Below are 24130 nucleotides of genomic sequence, written 5' to 3' on the forward strand. Positions count from 1 at the left end.
TATTCTGCTGACGGTCACGAAACAGTAGCTATATTGCGAGCAGGACGGGAAACGGCCGCTCGGACAGCTCAAACTTGTCACGATTCGTGTGGAAAAAATTCCGTTCCGGTACCGGGAATCGAACCCGGGCCTCCTGGGTGAAAGCCAGGTATCCTAGCCACTAGACCACACCGGATGTGGCCGTTTCGTTCGACCGTTCGTACGGTCGCTTGTCGCATTTCGTGTCGAGTGCCGCGTCGGCGCCCCCCTCTCTTTGCGAGCATCTGTGCACATACTGACTGGCAAGGCGCGCACCTCAAACGTCGCAGAGCAATGCTTTTGGCTTCATGCTCTGCTGGGAGAAGAGGAAAAGGGAAGCTGTAAGTAGCAATAACAGGAAGTAAACATTTTCCCGCTGAAGCGTTGAAACGCTGTGGATAACAAACAAGAAATACGTTGGCGCCCTAGCAACAGCACCACCATGTCACAGAAAATTAAATGCCCCGGGTGAGGATCGAACTCACGACCTTAAGATTATGAGACTTACGCGCTGCCTACTGCGCTACCGAGGCACGGGTGCACCGCTTGTCCTGGAAACTGGGTAAACACCTTACCCAATATTAGACGTAGAGACACTGTACTTCCTGGATAACGTGTTCTGTTGCTACACGTGCACTGCCGGCCCAGTTGATTGCGGTGCTGCTGCAGCTGTTGCAACGATAGGCAGCACTCCTTGTCGTTGAAGTTCAGTGCCTCGGAGGCACCCGGACCCAGCAACTTGTGAGGCCAGGCCGACGCTAGTCTGTAGAACATGATGCGAGCGTCCTAGTGGGGACCCGCGAGTGCTGCGTTCTCGGTCCTTCTCAAGGGAAATCCAGCTACACATTCTTGTGGATCGTGCATCTCAAGCGCTCAAGCCACGCGGCAGCATTATCGCGGGAAAAGCAAAATGATGCATCGGCCGGGAATCGAACCCGGGCCGCCCGCGTGGCAGGCGAGCATTCTACCACTGAACCACCGATGCTCGGGCCAGCGGTAACTTGACGCTGCTTGCCGAGCAGATGTCTCAAGGGAAAGTGGGACTGCCGTCAAGCGCCGTAGCATTCTGTGGAAAAGATGCTGCAGACGCTGAATCCTGCACTGCACTGCTCTGCTTAAAAATGCCGCCAGAACGCGGTCCTCTGCGTACTCTTGCGTTGCCGGCGCCCAACTCTTGCCAAAGGATGCGAAATGTGCGCGGATACGCTGTCCGAATGCGTCTGGATGTGCTCCCCTAGCCTGCCTCGAAATGCGCCTGCCAGGTACGATCACCTTCGGCCGCTGCCGACTGGCGGGAAGCCGACACAGCGCGGACGCGCGGCGCTCGCTTGTGCGGTGGTGGTGTAATGGTCAGCATAGTTGCGTTCCAAGCAGTTGATCCGGGTTCGATTCCCGGCCACCGCAGCAGGCTTTTAATTTCGCGTATGAGTACTTTTGCCACGCGCTCTTAAATTATTGTTTTTTCGCCCTCTTACTCGCTGCATACCAGCCCTTAGTGTGTCTCGACTTGTCTCGACTTTGCTCGGCTGACGCGAGAGCTGACGCTCTCAAATCGGCCTATATCAAAACGACAAGCACGAGAAACGACTGAGAGAGGTAAGGAGAGGCGAGGCGATGGACACACAGCACGCCCCCTTCATTTCACGGTGGCGTCTCCCTGACCGAATCGGGCTGTAGCTCCGAAAAGAAAGGAGAAACAAAAATAGGAAGTAAAAGTGCCAATAGCGCCCTGTGTTCCCATGCGCTCACCCGCCCAAGTACTGACAAGGGCCAAAGTTGTTACGCATCGGCAATCGGACATTTTCTTTCATTTTCTCTTTATCGGTTGAGAACCAGTGTATTCAAGATATTATGGCCATTGCCGAGTGAATGCTGTAGCGCTCCCCGACGAGTCGGGTTCGGATCCTCTATCAACTTCCACGCAGGGTGATGATCTTTTGGTCACCACACTCGCCAGCTGAAATCGGCGCCGCCTTTTCGTAGTAGGAAAAGAGTAGTGGCCCGTGGGGGGATCGAACCCACGACCTTCGCGTTATTAGCACGACGCTCTAACCAACTGAGCTAACGGGCCTCGGCAGATGCAGTTGCTCAGCCCTACGCTGGAAACAGGTGGCATGAAGCCGCACACCATTTCTATGGTCGTCGTGTGTCTGCTTCCCTAGTCTATATTCTGCTGACGGTCACGAAACAGTAGCTATATTGCGAGCAGGACGGGAAACGGCCGCTCGGACAGCTCAAACTTGTCACGATTCGTGTGGAAAAAATTCCGTTCCGGTACCGGGAATCGAACCCGGGCCTCCTGGGTGAAAGCCAGGTATCCTAGCCACTAGACCACACCGGATGTGGCCGTTTCGTTCGACCGTTCGTACGGTCGCTTGTCGCATTTCGTGTCGAGTGCCGCGTCGGCGCCCCCCTCTCTTTGCGAGCATCTGTGCACATACTGACTGGCAAGGCGCGCACCTCAAACGTCGCAGAGCAATGCTTTTGGCTTCATGCTCTGCTGGGAGAAGAGGAAAAGGGAAGCTGTAAGTAGCAATAACAGGAAGTAAACATTTTCCCGCTGAAGCGTTGAAACGCTGTGGATAACAAACAAGAAATACGTTGGCGCCCTAGCAACAGCACCACCATGTCACAGAAAATTAAATGCCCCGGGTGAGGATCGAACTCACGACCTTAAGATTATGAGACTTACGCGCTGCCTACTGCGCTACCGAGGCACGGGTGCACCGCTTGTCCTGGAAACTGGGTAAACACCTTACCCAATATTAGACGTAGAGACACTGTACTTCCTGGATAACGTGTTCTGTTGCTACACGTGCACTGCCGGCCCAGTTGATTGCGGTGCTGCTGCAGCTGTTGCAACGATAGGCAGCACTCCTTGTCGTTGAAGTTCAGTGCCTCGGAGGCACCCGGACCCAGCAACTTGTGAGGCCAGGCCGACGCTAGTCTGTAGAACATGATGCGAGCGTCCTAGTGGGGACCCGCGAGTGCTGCGTTCTCGGTCCTTCTCAAGGGAAATCCAGCTACACATTCTTGTGGATCGTGCATCTCAAGCGCTCAAGCCACGCGGCAGCATTATCGCGGGAAAAGCAAAATGATGCATCGGCCGGGAATCGAACCCGGGCCGCCCGCGTGGCAGGCGAGCATTCTACCACTGAACCACCGATGCTCGGGCCAGCGGTAACTTGACGCTGCTTGCCGAGCAGATGTCTCAAGGGAAAGTGGGACTGCCGTCAAGCGCCGTAGCATTCTGTGGAAAAGATGCTGCAGACGCTGAATCCTGCACTGCACTGCTCTGCTTAAAAATGCCGCCAGAACGCGGTCCTCTGCGTACTCTTGCGTTGCCGGCGCCCAACTCTTGCCAAAGGATGCGAAATGTGCGCGGATACGCTGTCCGAATGCGTCTGGATGTGCTCCCCTAGCCTGCCTCGAAATGCGCCTGCCAGGTACGATCACCTTCGGCCGCTGCCGACTGGCGGGAAGCCGACACAGCGCGGACGCGCGGCGCTCGCTTGTGCGGTGGTGGTGTAATGGTCAGCATAGTTGCGTTCCAAGCAGTTGATCCGGGTTCGATTCCCGGCCACCGCAGCAGGCTTTTAATTTCGCGTATGAGTACTTTTGCCACGCGCTCTTAAATTATTGTTTTTTCGCCCTCTTACTCGCTGCATACCAGCCCTTAGTGTGTCTCGACTTTGCTCGGCTGACGCGAGAGCTGACGCTCTCAAATCGGCCTATATCAAAACGACAAGCACGAGAAACGACTGAGAGAGGTAAGGAGAGGCGAGGCGATGGACACACAGCACGCCCCCTTCATTTCACGGTGGCGTCTCCCTGACCGAATCGGGCTGTAGCTCCGAAAAGAAAGGAGAAACAAAAATAGGAAGTAAAAGTGCCAATAGCGCCCTGTGTTCCCATGCGCTCACCCGCCCAAGTACTGACAAGGGCCAAAGTTGTTACGCATCGGCAATCGGACATTTTCTTTCATTTTCTCTTTATCGGTTGAGAACCAGTGTATTCAAGATATTATGGCCATTGCCGAGTGAATGCTGTAGCGCTCCCCGACGAGTCGGGTTCGGATCCTCTATCAACTTCCACGCAGGGTGATGATCTTTTGGTCACCACACTCGCCAGCTGAAATCGGCGCCGCCTTTTCGTAGTAGGAAAAGAGTAGTGGCCCGTGGGGGGATCGAACCCACGACCTTCGCGTTATTAGCACGACGCTCTAACCAACTGAGCTAACGGGCCTCGGCAGATGCAGTTGCTCAGCCCTACGCTGGAAACAGGTGGCATGAAGCCGCACACCATTTCTATGGTCGTCGTGTGTCTGCTTCCCTAGTCTATATTCTGCTGACGGTCACGAAACAGTAGCTATATTGCGAGCAGGACGGGAAACGGCCGCTCGGACAGCTCAAACTTGTCACGATTCGTGTGGAAAAAATTCCGTTCCGGTACCGGGAATCGAACCCGGGCCTCCTGGGTGAAAGCCAGGTATCCTAGCCACTAGACCACACCGGATGTGGCCGTTTCGTTCGACCGTTCGTACGGTCGCTTGTCGCATTTCGTGTCGAGTGCCGCGTCGGCGCCCCCCTCTCTTTGCGAGCATCTGTGCACATACTGACTGGCAAGGCGCGCACCTCAAACGTCGCAGAGCAATGCTTTTGGCTTCATGCTCTGCTGGGAGAAGAGGAAAAGGGAAGCTGTAAGTAGCAATAACAGGAAGTAAACATTTTCCCGCTGAAGCGTTGAAACGCTGTGGATAACAAACAAGAAATACGTTGGCGCCCTAGCAACAGCACCACCATGTCACAGAAAATTAAATGCCCCGGGTGAGGATCGAACTCACGACCTTAAGATTATGAGACTTACGCGCTGCCTACTGCGCTACCGAGGCACGGGTGCACCGCTTGTCCTGGAAACTGGGTAAACACCTTACCCAATATTAGACGTAGAGACACTGTACTTCCTGGATAACGTGTTCTGTTGCTACACGTGCACTGCCGGCCCAGTTGATTGCGGTGCTGCTGCAGCTGTTGCAACGATAGGCAGCACTCCTTGTCGTTGAAGTTCAGTGCCTCGGAGGCACCCGGACCCAGCAACTTGTGAGGCCAGGCCGACGCTAGTCTGTAGAACATGATGCGAGCGTCCTAGTGGGGACCCGCGAGTGCTGCGTTCTCGGTCCTTCTCAAGGGAAATCCAGCTACACATTCTTGTGGATCGTGCATCTCAAGCGCTCAAGCCACGCGGCAGCATTATCGCGGGAAAAGCAAAATGATGCATCGGCCGGGAATCGAACCCGGGCCGCCCGCGTGGCAGGCGAGCATTCTACCACTGAACCACCGATGCTCGGGCCAGCGGTAACTTGACGCTGCTTGCCGAGCAGATGTCTCAAGGGAAAGTGGGACTGCCGTCAAGCGCCGTAGCATTCTGTGGAAAAGATGCTGCAGACGCTGAATCCTGCACTGCACTGCTCTGCTTAAAAATGCCGCCAGAACGCGGTCCTCTGCGTACTCTTGCGTTGCCGGCGCCCAACTCTTGCCAAAGGATGCGAAATGTGCGCGGATACGCTGTCCGAATGCGTCTGGATGTGCTCCCCTAGCCTGCCTCGAAATGCGCCTGCCAGGTACGATCACCTTCGGCCGCTGCCGACTGGCGGGAAGCCGACACAGCGCGGACGCGCGGCGCTCGCTTGTGCGGTGGTGGTGTAATGGTCAGCATAGTTGCGTTCCAAGCAGTTGATCCGGGTTCGATTCCCGGCCACCGCAGCAGGCTTTTAATTTCGCGTATGAGTACTTTTGCCACGCGCTCTTAAATTATTGTTTTTTCGCCCTCTTACTCGCTGCATACCAGCCCTTAGTGTGTCTCGACTTGTCTCGACTTTGCTCGGCTGACGCGAGAGCTGACGCTCTCAAATCGGCCTATATCAAAACGACAAGCACGAGAAACGACTGAGAGAGGTAAGGAGAGGCGAGGCGATGGACACACAGCACGCCCCCTTCATTTCACGGTGGCGTCTCCCTGACCGAATCGGGCTGTAGCTCCGAAAAGAAAGGAGAAACAAAAATAGGAAGTAAAAGTGCCAATAGCGCCCTGTGTTCCCATGCGCTCACCCGCCCAAGTACTGACAAGGGCCAAAGTTGTTACGCATCGGCAATCGGACATTTTCTTTCATTTTCTCTTTATCGGTTGAGAACCAGTGTATTCAAGATATTATGGCCATTGCCGAGTGAATGCTGTAGCGCTCCCCGACGAGTCGGGTTCGGATCCTCTATCAACTTCCACGCAGGGTGATGATCTTTTGGTCACCACACTCGCCAGCTGAAATCGGCGCCGCCTTTTCGTAGTAGGAAAAGAGTAGTGGCCCGTGGGGGGATCGAACCCACGACCTTCGCGTTATTAGCACGACGCTCTAACCAACTGAGCTAACGGGCCTCGGCAGATGCAGTTGCTCAGCCCTACGCTGGAAACAGGTGGCATGAAGCCGCACACCATTTCTATGGTCGTCGTGTGTCTGCTTCCCTAGTCTATATTCTGCTGACGGTCACGAAACAGTAGCTATATTGCGAGCAGGACGGGAAACGGCCGCTCGGACAGCTCAAACTTGTCACGATTCGTGTGGAAAAAATTCCGTTCCGGTACCGGGAATCGAACCCGGGCCTCCTGGGTGAAAGCCAGGTATCCTAGCCACTAGACCACACCGGATGTGGCCGTTTCGTTCGACCGTTCGTACGGTCGCTTGTCGCATTTCGTGTCGAGTGCCGCGTCGGCGCCCCCCTCTCTTTGCGAGCATCTGTGCACATACTGACTGGCAAGGCGCGCACCTCAAACGTCGCAGAGCAATGCTTTTGGCTTCATGCTCTGCTGGGAGAAGAGGAAAAGGGAAGCTGTAAGTAGCAATAACAGGAAGTAAACATTTTCCCGCTGAAGCGTTGAAACGCTGTGGATAACAAACAAGAAATACGTTGGCGCCCTAGCAACAGCACCACCATGTCACAGAAAATTAAATGCCCCGGGTGAGGATCGAACTCACGACCTTAAGATTATGAGACTTACGCGCTGCCTACTGCGCTACCGAGGCACGGGTGCACCGCTTGTCCTGGAAACTGGGTAAACACCTTACCCAATATTAGACGTAGAGACACTGTACTTCCTGGATAACGTGTTCTGTTGCTACACGTGCACTGCCGGCCCAGTTGATTGCGGTGCTGCTGCAGCTGTTGCAACGATAGGCAGCACTCCTTGTCGTTGAAGTTCAGTGCCTCGGAGGCACCCGGACCCAGCAACTTGTGAGGCCAGGCCGACGCTAGTCTGTAGAACATGATGCGAGCGTCCTAGTGGGGACCCGCGAGTGCTGCGTTCTCGGTCCTTCTCAAGGGAAATCCAGCTACACATTCTTGTGGATCGTGCATCTCAAGCGCTCAAGCCACGCGGCAGCATTATCGCGGGAAAAGCAAAATGATGCATCGGCCGGGAATCGAACCCGGGCCGCCCGCGTGGCAGGCGAGCATTCTACCACTGAACCACCGATGCTCGGGCCAGCGGTAACTTGACGCTGCTTGCCGAGCAGATGTCTCAAGGGAAAGTGGGACTGCCGTCAAGCGCCGTAGCATTCTGTGGAAAAGATGCTGCAGACGCTGAATCCTGCACTGCACTGCTCTGCTTAAAAATGCCGCCAGAACGCGGTCCTCTGCGTACTCTTGCGTTGCCGGCGCCCAACTCTTGCCAAAGGATGCGAAATGTGCGCGGATACGCTGTCCGAATGCGTCTGGATGTGCTCCCCTAGCCTGCCTCGAAATGCGCCTGCCAGGTACGATCACCTTCGGCCGCTGCCGACTGGCGGGAAGCCGACACAGCGCGGACGCGCGGCGCTCGCTTGTGCGGTGGTGGTGTAATGGTCAGCATAGTTGCGTTCCAAGCAGTTGATCCGGGTTCGATTCCCGGCCACCGCAGCAGGCTTTTAATTTCGCGTATGAGTACTTTTGCCACGCGCTCTTAAATTATTGTTTTTTCGCCCTCTTACTCGCTGCATACCAGCCCTTAGTGTGTCTCGACTTGTCTCGACTTTGCTCGGCTGACGCGAGAGCTGACGCTCTCAAATCGGCCTATATCAAAACGACAAGCACGAGAAACGACTGAGAGAGGTAAGGAGAGGCGAGGCGATGGACACACAGCACGCCCCCTTCATTTCACGGTGGCGTCTCCCTGACCGAATCGGGCTGTAGCTCCGAAAAGAAAGGAGAAACAAAAATAGGAAGTAAAAGTGCCAATAGCGCCCTGTGTTCCCATGCGCTCACCCGCCCAAGTACTGACAAGGGCCAAAGTTGTTACGCATCGGCAATCGGACATTTTCTTTCATTTTCTCTTTATCGGTTGAGAACCAGTGTATTCAAGATATTATGGCCATTGCCGAGTGAATGCTGTAGCGCTCCCCGACGAGTCGGGTTCGGATCCTCTATCAACTTCCACGCAGGGTGATGATCTTTTGGTCACCACACTCGCCAGCTGAAATCGGCGCCGCCTTTTCGTAGTAGGAAAAGAGTAGTGGCCCGTGGGGGGATCGAACCCACGACCTTCGCGTTATTAGCACGACGCTCTAACCAACTGAGCTAACGGGCCTCGGCAGATGCAGTTGCTCAGCCCTACGCTGGAAACAGGTGGCATGAAGCCGCACACCATTTCTATGGTCGTCGTGTGTCTGCTTCCCTAGTCTATATTCTGCTGACGGTCACGAAACAGTAGCTATATTGCGAGCAGGACGGGAAACGGCCGCTCGGACAGCTCAAACTTGTCACGATTCGTGTGGAAAAAATTCCGTTCCGGTACCGGGAATCGAACCCGGGCCTCCTGGGTGAAAGCCAGGTATCCTAGCCACTAGACCACACCGGATGTGGCCGTTTCGTTCGACCGTTCGTACGGTCGCTTGTCGCATTTCGTGTCGAGTGCCGCGTCGGCGCCCCCCTCTCTTTGCGAGCATCTGTGCACATACTGACTGGCAAGGCGCGCACCTCAAACGTCGCAGAGCAATGCTTTTGGCTTCATGCTCTGCTGGGAGAAGAGGAAAAGGGAAGCTGTAAGTAGCAATAACAGGAAGTAAACATTTTCCCGCTGAAGCGTTGAAACGCTGTGGATAACAAACAAGAAATACGTTGGCGCCCTAGCAACAGCACCACCATGTCACAGAAAATTAAATGCCCCGGGTGAGGATCGAACTCACGACCTTAAGATTATGAGACTTACGCGCTGCCTACTGCGCTACCGAGGCACGGGTGCACCGCTTGTCCTGGAAACTGGGTAAACACCTTACCCAATATTAGACGTAGAGACACTGTACTTCCTGGATAACGTGTTCTGTTGCTACACGTGCACTGCCGGCCCAGTTGATTGCGGTGCTGCTGCAGCTGTTGCAACGATAGGCAGCACTCCTTGTCGTTGAAGTTCAGTGCCTCGGAGGCACCCGGACCCAGCAACTTGTGAGGCCAGGCCGACGCTAGTCTGTAGAACATGATGCGAGCGTCCTAGTGGGGACCCGCGAGTGCTGCGTTCTCGGTCCTTCTCAAGGGAAATCCAGCTACACATTCTTGTGGATCGTGCATCTCAAGCGCTCAAGCCACGCGGCAGCATTATCGCGGGAAAAGCAAAATGATGCATCGGCCGGGAATCGAACCCGGGCCGCCCGCGTGGCAGGCGAGCATTCTACCACTGAACCACCGATGCTCGGGCCAGCGGTAACTTGACGCTGCTTGCCGAGCAGATGTCTCAAGGGAAAGTGGGACTGCCGTCAAGCGCCGTAGCATTCTGTGGAAAAGATGCTGCAGACGCTGAATCCTGCACTGCACTGCTCTGCTTAAAAATGCCGCCAGAACGCGGTCCTCTGCGTACTCTTGCGTTGCCGGCGCCCAACTCTTGCCAAAGGATGCGAAATGTGCGCGGATACGCTGTCCGAATGCGTCTGGATGTGCTCCCCTAGCCTGCCTCGAAATGCGCCTGCCAGGTACGATCACCTTCGGCCGCTGCCGACTGGCGGGAAGCCGACACAGCGCGGACGCGCGGCGCTCGCTTGTGCGGTGGTGGTGTAATGGTCAGCATAGTTGCGTTCCAAGCAGTTGATCCGGGTTCGATTCCCGGCCACCGCAGCAGGCTTTTAATTTCGCGTATGAGTACTTTTGCCACGCGCTCTTAAATTATTGTTTTTTCGCCCTCTTACTCGCTGCATACCAGCCCTTAGTGTGTCTCGACTTGTCTCGACTTTGCTCGGCTGACGCGAGAGCTGACGCTCTCAAATCGGCCTATATCAAAACGACAAGCACGAGAAACGACTGAGAGAGGTAAGGAGAGGCGAGGCGATGGACACACAGCACGCCCCCTTCATTTCACGGTGGCGTCTCCCTGACCGAATCGGGCTGTAGCTCCGAAAAGAAAGGAGAAACAAAAATAGGAAGTAAAAGTGCCAATAGCGCCCTGTGTTCCCATGCGCTCACCCGCCCAAGTACTGACAAGGGCCAAAGTTGTTACGCATCGGCAATCGGACATTTTCTTTCATTTTCTCTTTATCGGTTGAGAACCAGTGTATTCAAGATATTATGGCCATTGCCGAGTGAATGCTGTAGCGCTCCCCGACGAGTCGGGTTCGGATCCTCTATCAACTTCCACGCAGGGTGATGATCTTTTGGTCACCACACTCGCCAGCTGAAATCGGCGCCGCCTTTTCGTAGTAGGAAAAGAGTAGTGGCCCGTGGGGGGATCGAACCCACGACCTTCGCGTTATTAGCACGACGCTCTAACCAACTGAGCTAACGGGCCTCGGCAGATGCAGTTGCTCAGCCCTACGCTGGAAACAGGTGGCATGAAGCCGCACACCATTTCTATGGTCGTCGTGTGTCTGCTTCCCTAGTCTATATTCTGCTGACGGTCACGAAACAGTAGCTATATTGCGAGCAGGACGGGAAACGGCCGCTCGGACAGCTCAAACTTGTCACGATTCGTGTGGAAAAAATTCCGTTCCGGTACCGGGAATCGAACCCGGGCCTCCTGGGTGAAAGCCAGGTATCCTAGCCACTAGACCACACCGGATGTGGCCGTTTCGTTCGACCGTTCGTACGGTCGCTTGTCGCATTTCGTGTCGAGTGCCGCGTCGGCGCCCCCCTCTCTTTGCGAGCATCTGTGCACATACTGACTGGCAAGGCGCGCACCTCAAACGTCGCAGAGCAATGCTTTTGGCTTCATGCTCTGCTGGGAGAAGAGGAAAAGGGAAGCTGTAAGTAGCAATAACAGGAAGTAAACATTTTCCCGCTGAAGCGTTGAAACGCTGTGGATAACAAACAAGAAATACGTTGGCGCCCTAGCAACAGCACCACCATGTCACAGAAAATTAAATGCCCCGGGTGAGGATCGAACTCACGACCTTAAGATTATGAGACTTACGCGCTGCCTACTGCGCTACCGAGGCACGGGTGCACCGCTTGTCCTGGAAACTGGGTAAACACCTTACCCAATATTAGACGTAGAGACACTGTACTTCCTGGATAACGTGTTCTGTTGCTACACGTGCACTGCCGGCCCAGTTGATTGCGGTGCTGCTGCAGCTGTTGCAACGATAGGCAGCACTCCTTGTCGTTGAAGTTCAGTGCCTCGGAGGCACCCGGACCCAGCAACTTGTGAGGCCAGGCCGACGCTAGTCTGTAGAACATGATGCGAGCGTCCTAGTGGGGACCCGCGAGTGCTGCGTTCTCGGTCCTTCTCAAGGGAAATCCAGCTACACATTCTTGTGGATCGTGCATCTCAAGCGCTCAAGCCACGCGGCAGCATTATCGCGGGAAAAGCAAAATGATGCATCGGCCGGGAATCGAACCCGGGCCGCCCGCGTGGCAGGCGAGCATTCTACCACTGAACCACCGATGCTCGGGCCAGCGGTAACTTGACGCTGCTTGCCGAGCAGATGTCTCAAGGGAAAGTGGGACTGCCGTCAAGCGCCGTAGCATTCTGTGGAAAAGATGCTGCAGACGCTGAATCCTGCACTGCACTGCTCTGCTTAAAAATGCCGCCAGAACGCGGTCCTCTGCGTACTCTTGCGTTGCCGGCGCCCAACTCTTGCCAAAGGATGCGAAATGTGCGCGGATACGCTGTCCGAATGCGTCTGGATGTGCTCCCCTAGCCTGCCTCGAAATGCGCCTGCCAGGTACGATCACCTTCGGCCGCTGCCGACTGGCGGGAAGCCGACACAGCGCGGACGCGCGGCGCTCGCTTGTGCGGTGGTGGTGTAATGGTCAGCATAGTTGCGTTCCAAGCAGTTGATCCGGGTTCGATTCCCGGCCACCGCAGCAGGCTTTTAATTTCGCGTATGAGTACTTTTGCCACGCGCTCTTAAATTATTGTTTTTTCGCCCTCTTACTCGCTGCATACCAGCCCTTAGTGTGTCTCGACTTGTCTCGACTTTGCTCGGCTGACGCGAGAGCTGACGCTCTCAAATCGGCCTATATCAAAACGACAAGCACGAGAAACGACTGAGAGAGGTAAGGAGAGGCGAGGCGATGGACACACAGCACGCCCCCTTCATTTCACGGTGGCGTCTCCCTGACCGAATCGGGCTGTAGCTCCGAAAAGAAAGGAGAAACAAAAATAGGAAGTAAAAGTGCCAATAGCGCCCTGTGTTCCCATGCGCTCACCCGCCCAAGTACTGACAAGGGCCAAAGTTGTTACGCATCGGCAATCGGACATTTTCTTTCATTTTCTCTTTATCGGTTGAGAACCAGTGTATTCAAGATATTATGGCCATTGCCGAGTGAATGCTGTAGCGCTCCCCGACGAGTCGGGTTCGGATCCTCTATCAACTTCCACGCAGGGTGATGATCTTTTGGTCACCACACTCGCCAGCTGAAATCGGCGCCGCCTTTTCGTAGTAGGAAAAGAGTAGTGGCCCGTGGGGGGATCGAACCCACGACCTTCGCGTTATTAGCACGACGCTCTAACCAACTGAGCTAACGGGCCTCGGCAGATGCAGTTGCTCAGCCCTACGCTGGAAACAGGTGGCATGAAGCCGCACACCATTTCTATGGTCGTCGTGTGTCTGCTTCCCTAGTCTATATTCTGCTGACGGTCACGAAACAGTAGCTATATTGCGAGCAGGACGGGAAACGGCCGCTCGGACAGCTCAAACTTGTCACGATTCGTGTGGAAAAAATTCCGTTCCGGTACCGGGAATCGAACCCGGGCCTCCTGGGTGAAAGCCAGGTATCCTAGCCACTAGACCACACCGGATGTGGCCGTTTCGTTCGACCGTTCGTACGGTCGCTTGTCGCATTTCGTGTCGAGTGCCGCGTCGGCGCCCCCCTCTCTTTGCGAGCATCTGTGCACATACTGACTGGCAAGGCGCGCACCTCAAACGTCGCAGAGCAATGCTTTTGGCTTCATGCTCTGCTGGGAGAAGAGGAAAAGGGAAGCTGTAAGTAGCAATAACAGGAAGTAAACATTTTCCCGCTGAAGCGTTGAAACGCTGTGGATAACAAACAAGAAATACGTTGGCGCCCTAGCAACAGCACCACCATGTCACAGAAAATTAAATGCCCCGGGTGAGGATCGAACTCACGACCTTAAGATTATGAGACTTACGCGCTGCCTACTGCGCTACCGAGGCACGGGTGCACCGCTTGTCCTGGAAACTGGGTAAACACCTTACCCAATATTAGACGTAGAGACACTGTACTTCCTGGATAACGTGTTCTGTTGCTACACGTGCACTGCCGGCCCAGTTGATTGCGGTGCTGCTGCAGCTGTTGCAACGATAGGCAGCACTCCTTGTCGTTGAAGTTCAGTGCCTCGGAGGCACCCGGACCCAGCAACTTGTGAGGCCAGGCCGACGCTAGTCTGTAGAACATGATGCGAGCGTCCTAGTGGGGACCCGCGAGTGCTGCGTTCTCGGTCCTTCTCAAGGGAAATCCAGCTACACATTCTTGTGGATCGTGCATCTCAAGCGCTCAAGCCACGCGGCAGCATTATCGCGGGAAAAGCAAAATGATGCATCGGCCGGGAATCGAACCCGGGCCGCCCGCGTGGCAGGCGAGCATTCTACCACTGAACCACCGATGCTCGGGCCAGCGGTAACTTGACGCTGCTTGCCGAGCAGATGTCTCAAGGGAAAGTGGGACTGCCGTCAAGCGCCGTAGCATTCTGTGGAAAAGATGCTGCAGACGCTGAATCCTGCACTGCACTGCTCTGCTTAAAAATGCCGCCAGAACGCGGTCCTCTGCGTACTCTTGCGTTGCCGGCGCCCAACTCTTGCCAAAGGATGCGAAATGTGCGCGGATACGCTGTCCGAATGCGTCTGGATGTGCTCCCCTAGCCTGCCTCGAAATGCGCCTGCCAGGTACGATCACCTTCGGCCGCTGCCGACTGGCGGGAAGCCGACACAGCGCGGACGCGCGGCGCTCGCTTGTGCGGTGGTGGTGTAATGGTCAGCATAGTTGCGTTCCAAGCAGTTGATCCGGGTTCGATTCCCGGCCACCGCAGCAGGCTTTTAATTTCGCGTATGAGTACTTTTGCCACGCGCTCTTAAATTATTGTTTTTTCGCCCTCTTACTCGCTGCATACCAGCCCTTAGTGTGTCTCGACTTGTCTCGACTTTGCTCGGCTGACGCGAGAGCTGACGCTCTCAAATCGGCCTATATCAAAACGACAAGCACGAGAAACGACTGAGAGAGGTAAGGAGAGGCGAGGCGATGGACACACAGCACGCCCCCTTCATTTCACGGTGGCGTCTCCCTGACCGAATCGGGCTGTAGCTCCGAAAAGAAAGGAGAAACAAAAATAGGAAGTAAAAGTGCCAATAGCGCCCTGTGTTCCCATGCGCTCACCCGCCCAAGTACTGACAAGGGCCAAAGTTGTTACGCATCGGCAATCGGACATTTTCTTTCATTTTCTCTTTATCGGTTGAGAACCAGTGTATTCAAGATATTATGGCCATTGCCGAGTGAATGCTGTAGCGCTCCCCGACGAGTCGGGTTCGGATCCTCTATCAACTTCCACGCAGGGTGATGATCTTTTGGTCACCACACTCGCCAGCTGAAATCGGCGCCGCCTTTTCGTAGTAGGAAAAGAGTAGTGGCCCGTGGGGGGATCGAACCCACGACCTTCGCGTTATTAGCACGACGCTCTAACCAACTGAGCTAACGGGCCTCGGCAGATGCAGTTGCTCAGCCCTACGCTGGAAACAGGTGGCATGAAGCCGCACACCATTTCTATGGTCGTCGTGTGTCTGCTTCCCTAGTCTATATTCTGCTGACGGTCACGAAACAGTAGCTATATTGCGAGCAGGACGGGAAACGGCCGCTCGGACAGCTCAAACTTGTCACGATTCGTGTGGAAAAAATTCCGTTCCGGTACCGGGAATCGAACCCGGGCCTCCTGGGTGAAAGCCAGGTATCCTAGCCACTAGACCACACCGGATGTGGCCGTTTCGTTCGACCGTTCGTACGGTCGCTTGTCGCATTTCGTGTCGAGTGCCGCGTCGGCGCCCCCCTCTCTTTGCGAGCATCTGTGCACATACTGACTGGCAAGGCGCGCACCTCAAACGTCGCAGAGCAATGCTTTTGGCTTCATGCTCTGCTGGGAGAAGAGGAAAAGGGAAGCTGTAAGTAGCAATAACAGGAAGTAAACATTTTCCCGCTGAAGCGTTGAAACGCTGTGGATAACAAACAAGAAATACGTTGGCGCCCTAGCAACAGCACCACCATGTCACAGAAAATTAAATGCCCCGGGTGAGGATCGAACTCACGACCTTAAGATTATGAGACTTACGCGCTGCCTACTGCGCTACCGAGGCACGGGTGCACCGCTTGTCCTGGAAACTGGGTAAACACCTTACCCAATATTAGACGTAGAGACACTGTACTTCCTGGATAACGTGTTCTGTTGCTACACGTGCACTGCCGGCCCAGTTGATTGCGGTGCTGCTGCAGCTGTTGCAACGATAGGCAGCACTCCTTGTCGTTGAAGTTCAGTGCCTCGGAGGCACCCGGACCCAGCAACTTGTGAGGCCAGGCCGACGCTAGTCTGTAGAACATGATGCGAGCGTCCTAGTGGGGACCCGCGAGTGCTGCGTTCTCGGTCCTTCTCAAGGGAAATCCAGCTACACATTCTTGTGGATCGTGCATCTCAAGCGCTCAAGCCACGCGGCAGCATTATCGCGGGAAAAGCAAAATGATGCATCGGCCGGGAATCGAACCCGGGCCGCCCGCGTGGCAGGCGAGCATTCTACCACTGAACCACCGATGCTCGGGCCAGCGGTAACTTGACGCTGCTTGCCGAGCAGATGTCTCAAGGGAAAGTGGGACTGCCGTCAAGCGCCGTAGCATTCTGTGGAAAAGATGCTGCAGACGCTGAATCCTGCACTGCACTGCTCTGCTTAAAAATGCCGCCAGAACGCGGTCCTCTGCGTACTCTTGCGTTGCCGGCGCCCAACTCTTGCCAAAGGATGCGAAATGTGCGCGGATACGCTGTCCGAATGCGTCTGGATGTGCTCCCCTAGCCTGCCTCGAAATGCGCCTGCCAGGTACGATCACCTTCGGCCGCTGCCGACTGGCGGGAAGCCGACACAGCGCGGACGCGCGGCGCTCGCTTGTGCGGTGGTGGTGTAATGGTCAGCATAGTTGCGTTCCAAGCAGTTGATCCGGGTTCGATTCCCGGCCACCGCAGCAGGCTTTTAATTTCGCGTATGAGTACTTTTGCCACGCGCTCTTAAATTATTGTTTTTTCGCCCTCTTACTCGCTGCATACCAGCCCTTAGTGTGTCTCGACTTGTCTCGACTTTGCTCGGCTGACGCGAGAGCTGACGCTCTCAAATCGGCCTATATCAAAACGACAAGCACGAGAAACGACTGAGAGAGGTAAGGAGAGGCGAGGCGATGGACACACAGCACGCCCCCTTCATTTCACGGTGGCGTCTCCCTGACCGAATCGGGCTGTAGCTCCGAAAAGAAAGGAGAAACAAAAATAGGAAGTAAAAGTGCCAATAGCGCCCTGTGTTCCCATGCGCTCACCCGCCCAAGTACTGACAAGGGCCAAAGTTGTTACGCATCGGCAATCGGACATTTTCTTTCATTTTCTCTTTATCGGTTGAGAACCAGTGTATTCAAGATATTATGGCCATTGCCGAGTGAATGCTGTAGCGCTCCCCGACGAGTCGGGTTCGGATCCTCTATCAACTTCCACGCAGGGTGATGATCTTTTGGTCACCACACTCGCCAGCTGAAATCGGCGCCGCCTTTTCGTAGTAGGAAAAGAGTAGTGGCCCGTGGGGGGATCGAACCCACGACCTTCGCGTTATTAGCACGACGCTCTAACCAACTGAGCTAACGGGCCTCGGCAGATGCAGTTGCTCAGCCCTACGCTGGAAACAGGTGGCATGAAGCCGCACACCATTTCTATGGTCGTCGTGTGTCTGCTTCCCTAGTCTATATTCTGCTGACGGTCACGAAACAGTAGCTATATTGCGAGCAGGACGGGAAACGGCCGCTCGGACAGCTCAAACTTGTCACGATTCGTGTGGAAAAAATTCCGTTCCGGTACCGGGAATCGAACCCGGGCCTCCTGGGTGAAAGCCAGGTATCCTAGCCACTAGACCACACCGGATGTGGCCGTTTCGTTCGACCGTTCGTACGGTCGCTTGTCGCATTTCGTGTCGAGTGCCGCGTCGGCGCCCCCCTCTCTTTGCGAGCATCTGTGCACATACTGACTGGCAAGGCGCGCACCTCAAACGTCGCAGAGCAATGCTTTTGGCTTCATGCTCTGCTGGGAGAAGAGGAAAAGGGAAGCTGTAAGTAGCAATAACAGGAAGTAAACATTTTCCCGCTGAAGCGTTGAAACGCTGTGGATAACAAACAAGAAATACGTTGGCGCCCTAGCAACAGCACCACCATGTCACAGAAAATTAAATGCCCCGGGTGAGGATCGAACTCACGACCTTAAGATTATGAGACTTACGCGCTGCCTACTGCGCTACCGAGGCACGGGTGCACCGCTTGTCCTGGAAACTGGGTAAACACCTTACCCAATATTAGACGTAGAGACACTGTACTTCCTGGATAACGTGTTCTGTTGCTACACGTGCACTGCCGGCCCAGTTGATTGCGGTGCTGCTGCAGCTGTTGCAACGATAGGCAGCACTCCTTGTCGTTGAAGTTCAGTGCCTCGGAGGCACCCGGACCCAGCAACTTGTGAGGCCAGGCCGACGCTAGTCTGTAGAACATGATGCGAGCGTCCTAGTGGGGGACCCGCGAGTGCTGCGTTCTCGGTCCTTCTCAAGGGAAATCCAGCTACACATTCTTGTGGATCGTGCATCTCAAGCGCTCAAGCCACGCGGCAGCATTATCGCGGGAAAAGCAAAATGATGCATCGGCCGGGAATCGAACCCGGGCCGCCCGCGTGGCAGGCGAGCATTCTACCACTGAACCACCGATGCTCGGGCCAGCGGTAACTTGACGCTGCTTGCCGAGCAGATGTCTCAAGGGAAAGTGGGACTGCCGTCAAGCGCCGTAGCATTCTGTGGAAAAGATGCTGCAGACGCTGAATCCTGCACTGCACTGCTCTGCTTAAAAATGCCGCCAGAACGCGGTCCTCTGCGTACTCTTGCGTTGCCGGCGCCCAACTCTTGCCAAAGGATGCGAAATGTGCGCGGATACGCTGTCCGAATGCGTCTGGATGTGCTCCCCTAGCCTGCCTCGAAATGCGCCCTGCCAGGTACGATCACCTTCGGCCGCTGCCGACTGGCGGGAAGCCGACACAGCGCGGACGCGCGGCGCTCGCTTGTGCGGTGGTGGTGTAATGGTCAGCATAGTTGCGTTCCAAGCAGTTGATCCGGGTTCGATTCCCGGCCACCGCAGCAGGCTTTTAATTTCGCGTATGAGTACTTTTGCCACGCGCTCTTAAATTATTGTTTTTTCGCCCTCTTACTCGCTGCATACCAGCCCTTAGTGTGTCTCGACTTGTCTCGACTTTGCTCGGCTGACGCGAGAGCTGACGCTCTCAAATCGGCCTATATCAAAACGACAAGCACGAGAAACGACTGAGAGAGGTAAGGAGAGGCGAGGCGATGGACACACAGCACGCCCCCTTCATTTCACGGTGGCGTCTCCCTGACCGAATCGGGCTGTAGCTCCGAAAAGAAAGGAGAAACAAAAATAGGAAGTAAAAGTGCCAATAGCGCCCTGTGTTCCCATGCGCTCACCCGCCCAAGTACTGACAAGGGCCAAAGTTGTTACGCATCGGCAATCGGACATTTTCTTTCATTTTCTCTTTATCGTTGAGAACCAGTGTATTCAAGATATTATGGCCATTGCCGAGTGAATGCTGTAGCGCTCCCCGACGAGTCGGGTTTCGGATCCTCTATCAACTTCCACGCAGGGTGATGATCTTTTGGTCACCACACTCGCCAGCTGAAATCGGCGCCGCCTTTTCGTAGTAGGAAAAGAGTAGTGGCCCGTGGGGGGATCGAACCCACGACCTTCGCGTTATTAGCACGACGCTCTAACCAACTGAGCTAACGGGCCTCGGCAGATGCAGTTGCTCAGCCCTACGCTGGAAACAGGTGGCATGAAGCCGCACACCATTTCTATGGTCGTCGTGTGTCTGCTTCCCTAGTCTATATTCTGCTGACGGTCACGAAACAGTAGCTATATTGCGAGCAGGACGGGAAACGGCCGCTCGGACAGCTCAAACTTGTCACGATTCGTGTGGAAAAAATTCCGTTCCGGTACCGGAATCGAACCCGGGCCTCCTGGGTGAAAGCCAGGTATCCTAGCCACTAGACCACACCGGATGTGGCCGTTTCGTTCGACCGTTCGTACGGTCGCTTGTCGCATTTCGTGTCGAGTGCCGCGTCGGCGCCCCCCTCTCTTTGCGAGCATCTGTGCACATACTGACTGGCAAGGCGCGCACCTCAAACGTCGCAGAGCAATGCTTTTGGCTTCATGCTCTGCTGGGAGAAGAGGAAAAGGAAGCTGTAAGTAGCAATAACAGGAAGTAAACATTTTCCCGCTGAAGCGTTGAAACGCTGTGGATAACAAACAAGAAATACGTTGGCGCCCTAGCAACAGCACCACCATGTCACAGAAAATTAAATGCCCCGGGTGAGGATCGAACTCACGACCTTAAGATTATGAGACTTACGCGCTGCTACTGCGCTACCGAGGCACGGGTGCACCGCTTGTCCTGGAAACTGGGTAAACACCTTACCCAATATTAGACGTAGAGACACTGTACTTCCTGGATAACGTGTTCTGCTGCTACACGTGCACTGCCGGCCCAGTTGATTGCGGTGCTGCTGCAGCTGTTGCAACGATAGGCAGCACTCCTTGTCGTTGAAGTTCAGTGCCTCGGAGGCACCCGGACCCAGCAACTTGTGAGGCCAGGCCGACGCTAGTCTGTAGAACATGATGCGAGCGTCCTAGTGGGGACCCGCGAGTGCTGCGTTCTCGGTCCTTCTCAAGGGAAATCCAGCTACACATTCTTGTGGATCGTGCATCTCAAGCGCTCAAGCCACGCGGCAGCATTATCGCGGGAAAAGCAAAATGATGCATCGGCCGGGAATCGAACCCGGGCCGCCCGCGTGGCAGGCGAGCATTCTACCACTGAACCACCGATGCTCGGGCCAGCGGTAACTTGACGCTGCTTGCCGAGCAGATGTCTCAAGGGAAAGTGGGACTGCCGTCAAGCGCCGTAGCATTCTGTGGAAAAGATGCTGCAGACGCTGAATCCTGCACTGCACTGCTCTGCTTAAAAATGCCGCCAGAACGCGGTCCTCTGCGTACTCTTGCGTTGCCGGCGCCCAACTCTTGCCAAAGGATGCGAAATGTGCGCGGATACGCTGTCCGAATGCGTCTGGATGTGCTCCCCTAGCCTGCCTCGAAATGCGCCTGCCAGGTACGATCACCTTCGGCCGCTGCCGACTGGCGGGAAGCCGACACAGCGCGGACGCGCGGCGCTCGCTTGTGCGGTGGTGGTGTAATGGTCAGCATAGTTGCGTTCCAAGCAGTTGATCCGGGTTCGATTCCCGGCCACCGCAGCAGGCTTTTAATTTCGCGTATGAGTACTTTTGCCACGCGCTCTTAAATTATTGTTTTTTCGCCCTCTTACTCGCTGCATACCAGCCCTTAGTGTGTCTCGACTTGTCTCGACTTTGCTCGGCTGACGCGAGAGCTGACGCTCTCAAATCGGCCTATATCAAAACGACAAGCACGAGAAACGACTGAGAGAGGTAAGGAGAGGCGAGGCGATGGACACACAGCACGCCCCCTTCATTTCACGGTGGCGTCTCCCTGACCGAATCGGGCTGTAGCTCGAAAAGAAAGGAGAAACAAAAATAGGAAGTAAAAGTGCCAATAGCGCCCTGTGTTCCCATGCGCTCACCCGCCCAAGTACTGACAAGGGCCAAAGTTGTTACGCATCGGCAATCGGACATTTTCTTTCATTTTCTCTTTATCGGTTGAGAACCAGTGTATTCAAGATATTATGGCCATTGCCGAGTGAATGCTGTAGCGCTCCCCGACGAGTCGGGTTCGGATCCTCTATCAACTTCCACGCAGGGTGATGATCTTTTGGTCACCACACTCGCCAGCTGAAATCGGCGCCGCCTTTTCGTAGTAGGAAAAGAGTAGTGGCCCGTGGGGGGATCGAACCCACGACCTTCGCGTTATTAGCACGACGCTCTAACCAACTGAGCTAACGGGCCTCGGCAGATGCAGTTGCTCAGCCCTACGCTGGAAACAGGTGGCATGAAGCCGCACACCATTTCTATGGTCGTCGTGTGTCTGCTTCCCTAGTCTATATTCTGCTGACGGTCACGAAACAGTAGCTATATTGCGAGCAGGACGGGAAACGGCCGCTCGGACAGCTCAAACTTGTCACGATTCGTGTGGAAAAAATTCCGTTCCGGTACCGGGAATCGAACCCGGGCCTCCTGGTGAAAGCCAGGTATCCTAGCCACTAGACCACACCGGATGTGGCCGTTTCGTTCGACCCGTTCGTACGGTCGCTTGTCGCATTTCGTGTCGAGTGCCGCGTCGGCGCCCCCCTCTCTTTGCGAGCATCTGTGCACATACTGACTGGCAAGGCGCGCACCTCAAACGTCGCAGAGCAATGCTTTTGGCTTCATGCTCTGCTGGGAGAAGAGGAAAAGGGAAGCTGTAAGTAGCAATAACAGGAAGTAAACATTTTCCCGCTGAAGCGTTGAAACGCTGTGGATAACAAACAAGAAATACGTTGGCGCCCTAGCAACAGCACCACCATGTCACAGAAAATTAAATGCCCCGGGTGAGGATCGAACTCACGACCTTAAGATTATGAGACTTACGCGCTGCCTACTGCGCTACCGAGGCACGGGTGCACCGCTTGTCCTGGAAACTGGGTAAACACCTTACCCAATATTAGACGTAGAGACACTGTACTTCCTGGATAACGTGTTCTGTTGCTACACGTGCACTGCCGGCCCAGTTGATTGCGGTGCTGCTGCAGCTGTTGCAACGATAGGCAGCACTCCTTGTCGTTGAAGTTCAGTGCCTCGGAGGCACCCGGACCCAGCAACTTGTGAGGCCAGGCCGACGCTAGTCTGTAGAACATGATGCGAGCGTCCTAGTGGGGAACCCGCGAGTGCTGCGTTCTCGGTCCTTCTCAAGGGAAATCCAGCTACACATTCTTGTGGATCGTGCATCTCAAGCGCTCAAGCCACGCGGCAGCATTATCGCGGGAAAAGCAAAATGATGCATCGGCCGGGAATCGAACCGGGCCGCCCGCGTGGCAGGCGAGCATTCTACCACTGAACCACCGATGCTCGGGCCAGCGGTAACTTGACGCTGCTTGCCGAGCAGATGTCTCAAGGAAAGTGGGACTGCCGTCAAGCGCCGTAGCATTCTGTGGAAAAGATGCTGCAGACGCTGAATCCTGCACTGCACTGCTCTGCTTAAAAATGCCGCCAGAACGCGGTCCTCTGCGTACTCTTGCGTTGCCGGCGCCCCAACTCTTGCCAAAGGATGCGAAATGTGCGCGGATACGCTGTCCGAATGCGTCTGGATGTGCTCCCTAGCCTGCCTCGAAATGCGCCTGCCAGGTACGATCACCTTCGGCCGCTGCCGACTGGCGGGAAGCCGACACAGCGCGGACGCGCGGCGCTCGCTTGTGCGGTGGTGGTGTAATGGTCAGCATAGTTGCGTTCCAAGCAGTTGATCCGGGTTCGATTCCCGGCCACCGCAGCAGGCTTTTAATTTCGCGTATGAGTACTTTTGCCACGCGCTCTTAAATTATTGTTTTTTCGCCCTCTTACTCGCTGCATACCAGCCCTTAGTGTGTCTCGACTTGTCTCGACTTTGCTCGGCTGACGCGAGAGCTGACGCTCTCAAATCGGCCTATATCAAAACGACAAGCACGAGAAACGACTGAGAGAGGTAAGGAGAGGCGAGGCGATGGACACACAGCACGCCCCCTTCATTTCACGGTGGCGTCTCCCTGACCGAATCGGGCTGTAGCTCCGAAAAGAAAGGAGAAACAAAAATAGGAAGTAAAAGTGCCAATAGCGCCCTGTGTTCCCATGCGCTCACCCGCCCCAAGTACTGACAAGGGCCAAAGTTGTTACGCATCGGCAATCGGACATTTTCTTTCATTTTCTCTTTATCGGTTGAGAACCAGTGTATTCAAGATATTATGGCCATTGCCGAGTGAATGCTGTAGCGCTCCCCGACGAGTCGGGTTCGGATCCTCTATCAACTTCCACGCAGGGTGATGATCTTTTGGTCACCACACTCGCCAGCTGAAATCGGCGCCGCCTTTTCGTAGTAGGAAAAGAGTAGTGGCCCGTGGGGGGATCGAACCCACGACCTTCGCGTTATTAGCACGACGCTCTAACCAACTGAGCTAACGGGCCTCGGCAGATGCAGTTGCTCAGCCCTACGCTGGAAACAGGTGGCATGAAGCCGCACACCATTTCTATGGTCGTCGTGTGTCTGCTTCCCTAGTCTATATTCTGCTGACGGTCACGAAACAGTAGCTATATTGCGAGCAGGACGGGAAACGGCCGCTCGGACAGCTCAAACTTGTCACGATTCGTGTGGAAAAAATTCCGTTCCGGTACCGGGAA

The 24130-nt window shown here is 55.1% G+C and overlaps 54 non-coding genes across 54 annotated transcripts; 11 read left to right on the forward strand and 43 right to left on the reverse strand.

Moving 5' to 3' along the window:
- Positions 1-103: 103 nt before the first annotated feature.
- Trnae-uuc lies at positions 104-175 on the reverse strand. The gene has a single exon. It is a non-coding gene; the product is annotated as a tRNA-Glu (tRNA).
- Positions 176-478: 303 nt separating this feature from the next.
- Trnam-cau lies at positions 479-551 on the reverse strand. The gene has a single exon. It is a non-coding gene; the product is annotated as a tRNA-Met (tRNA).
- Positions 552-932: 381 nt separating this feature from the next.
- Trnag-gcc lies at positions 933-1003 on the reverse strand. Its single transcript has one exon. It is a non-coding gene; the product is annotated as a tRNA-Gly (tRNA).
- Positions 1004-1350: 347 nt separating this feature from the next.
- Trnag-ucc lies at positions 1351-1422 on the forward strand. The gene has a single exon. It is a non-coding gene; the product is annotated as a tRNA-Gly (tRNA).
- Positions 1423-2015: 593 nt separating this feature from the next.
- On the reverse strand, positions 2016-2089 carry Trnai-aau. Its single transcript has one exon. It is a non-coding gene; the product is annotated as a tRNA-Ile (tRNA).
- A 198-nt stretch (positions 2090-2287) lies between these two features.
- Positions 2288-2359, reverse strand: Trnae-uuc. The gene has a single exon. It is a non-coding gene; the product is annotated as a tRNA-Glu (tRNA).
- A 303-nt stretch (positions 2360-2662) lies between these two features.
- Trnam-cau lies at positions 2663-2735 on the reverse strand. Its single transcript has one exon. It is a non-coding gene; the product is annotated as a tRNA-Met (tRNA).
- A 381-nt stretch (positions 2736-3116) lies between these two features.
- Trnag-gcc lies at positions 3117-3187 on the reverse strand. The gene has a single exon. It is a non-coding gene; the product is annotated as a tRNA-Gly (tRNA).
- A 347-nt stretch (positions 3188-3534) lies between these two features.
- On the forward strand, positions 3535-3606 carry Trnag-ucc. Its single transcript has one exon. It is a non-coding gene; the product is annotated as a tRNA-Gly (tRNA).
- Positions 3607-4189: 583 nt separating this feature from the next.
- Trnai-aau lies at positions 4190-4263 on the reverse strand. Its single transcript has one exon. It is a non-coding gene; the product is annotated as a tRNA-Ile (tRNA).
- Positions 4264-4461: 198 nt separating this feature from the next.
- Trnae-uuc lies at positions 4462-4533 on the reverse strand. The gene has a single exon. It is a non-coding gene; the product is annotated as a tRNA-Glu (tRNA).
- A 303-nt stretch (positions 4534-4836) lies between these two features.
- Positions 4837-4909, reverse strand: Trnam-cau. The gene has a single exon. It is a non-coding gene; the product is annotated as a tRNA-Met (tRNA).
- Positions 4910-5290: 381 nt separating this feature from the next.
- On the reverse strand, positions 5291-5361 carry Trnag-gcc. The gene has a single exon. It is a non-coding gene; the product is annotated as a tRNA-Gly (tRNA).
- Positions 5362-5708: 347 nt separating this feature from the next.
- On the forward strand, positions 5709-5780 carry Trnag-ucc. The gene has a single exon. It is a non-coding gene; the product is annotated as a tRNA-Gly (tRNA).
- A 593-nt stretch (positions 5781-6373) lies between these two features.
- On the reverse strand, positions 6374-6447 carry Trnai-aau. Its single transcript has one exon. It is a non-coding gene; the product is annotated as a tRNA-Ile (tRNA).
- A 198-nt stretch (positions 6448-6645) lies between these two features.
- On the reverse strand, positions 6646-6717 carry Trnae-uuc. The gene has a single exon. It is a non-coding gene; the product is annotated as a tRNA-Glu (tRNA).
- Positions 6718-7020: 303 nt separating this feature from the next.
- Positions 7021-7093, reverse strand: Trnam-cau. The gene has a single exon. It is a non-coding gene; the product is annotated as a tRNA-Met (tRNA).
- Positions 7094-7474: 381 nt separating this feature from the next.
- Positions 7475-7545, reverse strand: Trnag-gcc. The gene has a single exon. It is a non-coding gene; the product is annotated as a tRNA-Gly (tRNA).
- A 347-nt stretch (positions 7546-7892) lies between these two features.
- Trnag-ucc lies at positions 7893-7964 on the forward strand. Its single transcript has one exon. It is a non-coding gene; the product is annotated as a tRNA-Gly (tRNA).
- A 593-nt stretch (positions 7965-8557) lies between these two features.
- On the reverse strand, positions 8558-8631 carry Trnai-aau. The gene has a single exon. It is a non-coding gene; the product is annotated as a tRNA-Ile (tRNA).
- A 198-nt stretch (positions 8632-8829) lies between these two features.
- On the reverse strand, positions 8830-8901 carry Trnae-uuc. Its single transcript has one exon. It is a non-coding gene; the product is annotated as a tRNA-Glu (tRNA).
- Positions 8902-9204: 303 nt separating this feature from the next.
- Positions 9205-9277, reverse strand: Trnam-cau. Its single transcript has one exon. It is a non-coding gene; the product is annotated as a tRNA-Met (tRNA).
- Positions 9278-9658: 381 nt separating this feature from the next.
- Trnag-gcc lies at positions 9659-9729 on the reverse strand. The gene has a single exon. It is a non-coding gene; the product is annotated as a tRNA-Gly (tRNA).
- A 347-nt stretch (positions 9730-10076) lies between these two features.
- Trnag-ucc lies at positions 10077-10148 on the forward strand. Its single transcript has one exon. It is a non-coding gene; the product is annotated as a tRNA-Gly (tRNA).
- A 593-nt stretch (positions 10149-10741) lies between these two features.
- Trnai-aau lies at positions 10742-10815 on the reverse strand. Its single transcript has one exon. It is a non-coding gene; the product is annotated as a tRNA-Ile (tRNA).
- A 198-nt stretch (positions 10816-11013) lies between these two features.
- Trnae-uuc lies at positions 11014-11085 on the reverse strand. The gene has a single exon. It is a non-coding gene; the product is annotated as a tRNA-Glu (tRNA).
- Positions 11086-11388: 303 nt separating this feature from the next.
- Positions 11389-11461, reverse strand: Trnam-cau. The gene has a single exon. It is a non-coding gene; the product is annotated as a tRNA-Met (tRNA).
- A 381-nt stretch (positions 11462-11842) lies between these two features.
- Positions 11843-11913, reverse strand: Trnag-gcc. Its single transcript has one exon. It is a non-coding gene; the product is annotated as a tRNA-Gly (tRNA).
- Positions 11914-12260: 347 nt separating this feature from the next.
- Positions 12261-12332, forward strand: Trnag-ucc. The gene has a single exon. It is a non-coding gene; the product is annotated as a tRNA-Gly (tRNA).
- Positions 12333-12925: 593 nt separating this feature from the next.
- Positions 12926-12999, reverse strand: Trnai-aau. The gene has a single exon. It is a non-coding gene; the product is annotated as a tRNA-Ile (tRNA).
- A 198-nt stretch (positions 13000-13197) lies between these two features.
- Positions 13198-13269, reverse strand: Trnae-uuc. The gene has a single exon. It is a non-coding gene; the product is annotated as a tRNA-Glu (tRNA).
- A 303-nt stretch (positions 13270-13572) lies between these two features.
- Trnam-cau lies at positions 13573-13645 on the reverse strand. Its single transcript has one exon. It is a non-coding gene; the product is annotated as a tRNA-Met (tRNA).
- Positions 13646-14026: 381 nt separating this feature from the next.
- Positions 14027-14097, reverse strand: Trnag-gcc. Its single transcript has one exon. It is a non-coding gene; the product is annotated as a tRNA-Gly (tRNA).
- Positions 14098-14444: 347 nt separating this feature from the next.
- On the forward strand, positions 14445-14516 carry Trnag-ucc. The gene has a single exon. It is a non-coding gene; the product is annotated as a tRNA-Gly (tRNA).
- A 593-nt stretch (positions 14517-15109) lies between these two features.
- Positions 15110-15183, reverse strand: Trnai-aau. Its single transcript has one exon. It is a non-coding gene; the product is annotated as a tRNA-Ile (tRNA).
- Positions 15184-15381: 198 nt separating this feature from the next.
- Positions 15382-15453, reverse strand: Trnae-uuc. The gene has a single exon. It is a non-coding gene; the product is annotated as a tRNA-Glu (tRNA).
- Positions 15454-15756: 303 nt separating this feature from the next.
- On the reverse strand, positions 15757-15829 carry Trnam-cau. Its single transcript has one exon. It is a non-coding gene; the product is annotated as a tRNA-Met (tRNA).
- Positions 15830-16210: 381 nt separating this feature from the next.
- On the reverse strand, positions 16211-16281 carry Trnag-gcc. Its single transcript has one exon. It is a non-coding gene; the product is annotated as a tRNA-Gly (tRNA).
- A 347-nt stretch (positions 16282-16628) lies between these two features.
- Positions 16629-16700, forward strand: Trnag-ucc. Its single transcript has one exon. It is a non-coding gene; the product is annotated as a tRNA-Gly (tRNA).
- A 593-nt stretch (positions 16701-17293) lies between these two features.
- Trnai-aau lies at positions 17294-17367 on the reverse strand. The gene has a single exon. It is a non-coding gene; the product is annotated as a tRNA-Ile (tRNA).
- A 198-nt stretch (positions 17368-17565) lies between these two features.
- Positions 17566-17637, reverse strand: Trnae-uuc. Its single transcript has one exon. It is a non-coding gene; the product is annotated as a tRNA-Glu (tRNA).
- Positions 17638-17940: 303 nt separating this feature from the next.
- On the reverse strand, positions 17941-18013 carry Trnam-cau. The gene has a single exon. It is a non-coding gene; the product is annotated as a tRNA-Met (tRNA).
- A 382-nt stretch (positions 18014-18395) lies between these two features.
- On the reverse strand, positions 18396-18466 carry Trnag-gcc. Its single transcript has one exon. It is a non-coding gene; the product is annotated as a tRNA-Gly (tRNA).
- A 348-nt stretch (positions 18467-18814) lies between these two features.
- On the forward strand, positions 18815-18886 carry Trnag-ucc. Its single transcript has one exon. It is a non-coding gene; the product is annotated as a tRNA-Gly (tRNA).
- Positions 18887-19479: 593 nt separating this feature from the next.
- Positions 19480-19553, reverse strand: Trnai-aau. Its single transcript has one exon. It is a non-coding gene; the product is annotated as a tRNA-Ile (tRNA).
- A 198-nt stretch (positions 19554-19751) lies between these two features.
- Trnae-uuc lies at positions 19752-19822 on the reverse strand. Its single transcript has one exon. It is a non-coding gene; the product is annotated as a tRNA-Glu (tRNA).
- A 302-nt stretch (positions 19823-20124) lies between these two features.
- Positions 20125-20196, reverse strand: Trnam-cau. Its single transcript has one exon. It is a non-coding gene; the product is annotated as a tRNA-Met (tRNA).
- Positions 20197-20577: 381 nt separating this feature from the next.
- Trnag-gcc lies at positions 20578-20648 on the reverse strand. Its single transcript has one exon. It is a non-coding gene; the product is annotated as a tRNA-Gly (tRNA).
- Positions 20649-20995: 347 nt separating this feature from the next.
- Trnag-ucc lies at positions 20996-21067 on the forward strand. The gene has a single exon. It is a non-coding gene; the product is annotated as a tRNA-Gly (tRNA).
- Positions 21068-21659: 592 nt separating this feature from the next.
- Trnai-aau lies at positions 21660-21733 on the reverse strand. Its single transcript has one exon. It is a non-coding gene; the product is annotated as a tRNA-Ile (tRNA).
- A 573-nt stretch (positions 21734-22306) lies between these two features.
- On the reverse strand, positions 22307-22379 carry Trnam-cau. Its single transcript has one exon. It is a non-coding gene; the product is annotated as a tRNA-Met (tRNA).
- Positions 22380-22761: 382 nt separating this feature from the next.
- Positions 22762-22831, reverse strand: Trnag-gcc. The gene has a single exon. It is a non-coding gene; the product is annotated as a tRNA-Gly (tRNA).
- A 346-nt stretch (positions 22832-23177) lies between these two features.
- Trnag-ucc lies at positions 23178-23249 on the forward strand. The gene has a single exon. It is a non-coding gene; the product is annotated as a tRNA-Gly (tRNA).
- Positions 23250-23843: 594 nt separating this feature from the next.
- Positions 23844-23917, reverse strand: Trnai-aau. Its single transcript has one exon. It is a non-coding gene; the product is annotated as a tRNA-Ile (tRNA).
- Positions 23918-24130: the final 213 nt, after the last annotated feature.

This window comes from Schistocerca piceifrons, unplaced genomic scaffold (assembly GCF_021461385.2).
Source record: "Schistocerca piceifrons isolate TAMUIC-IGC-003096 unplaced genomic scaffold, iqSchPice1.1 HiC_scaffold_544, whole genome shotgun sequence".
Classification (NCBI taxonomy): Eukaryota; Metazoa; Arthropoda; class Insecta; order Orthoptera; family Acrididae; genus Schistocerca; species Schistocerca piceifrons.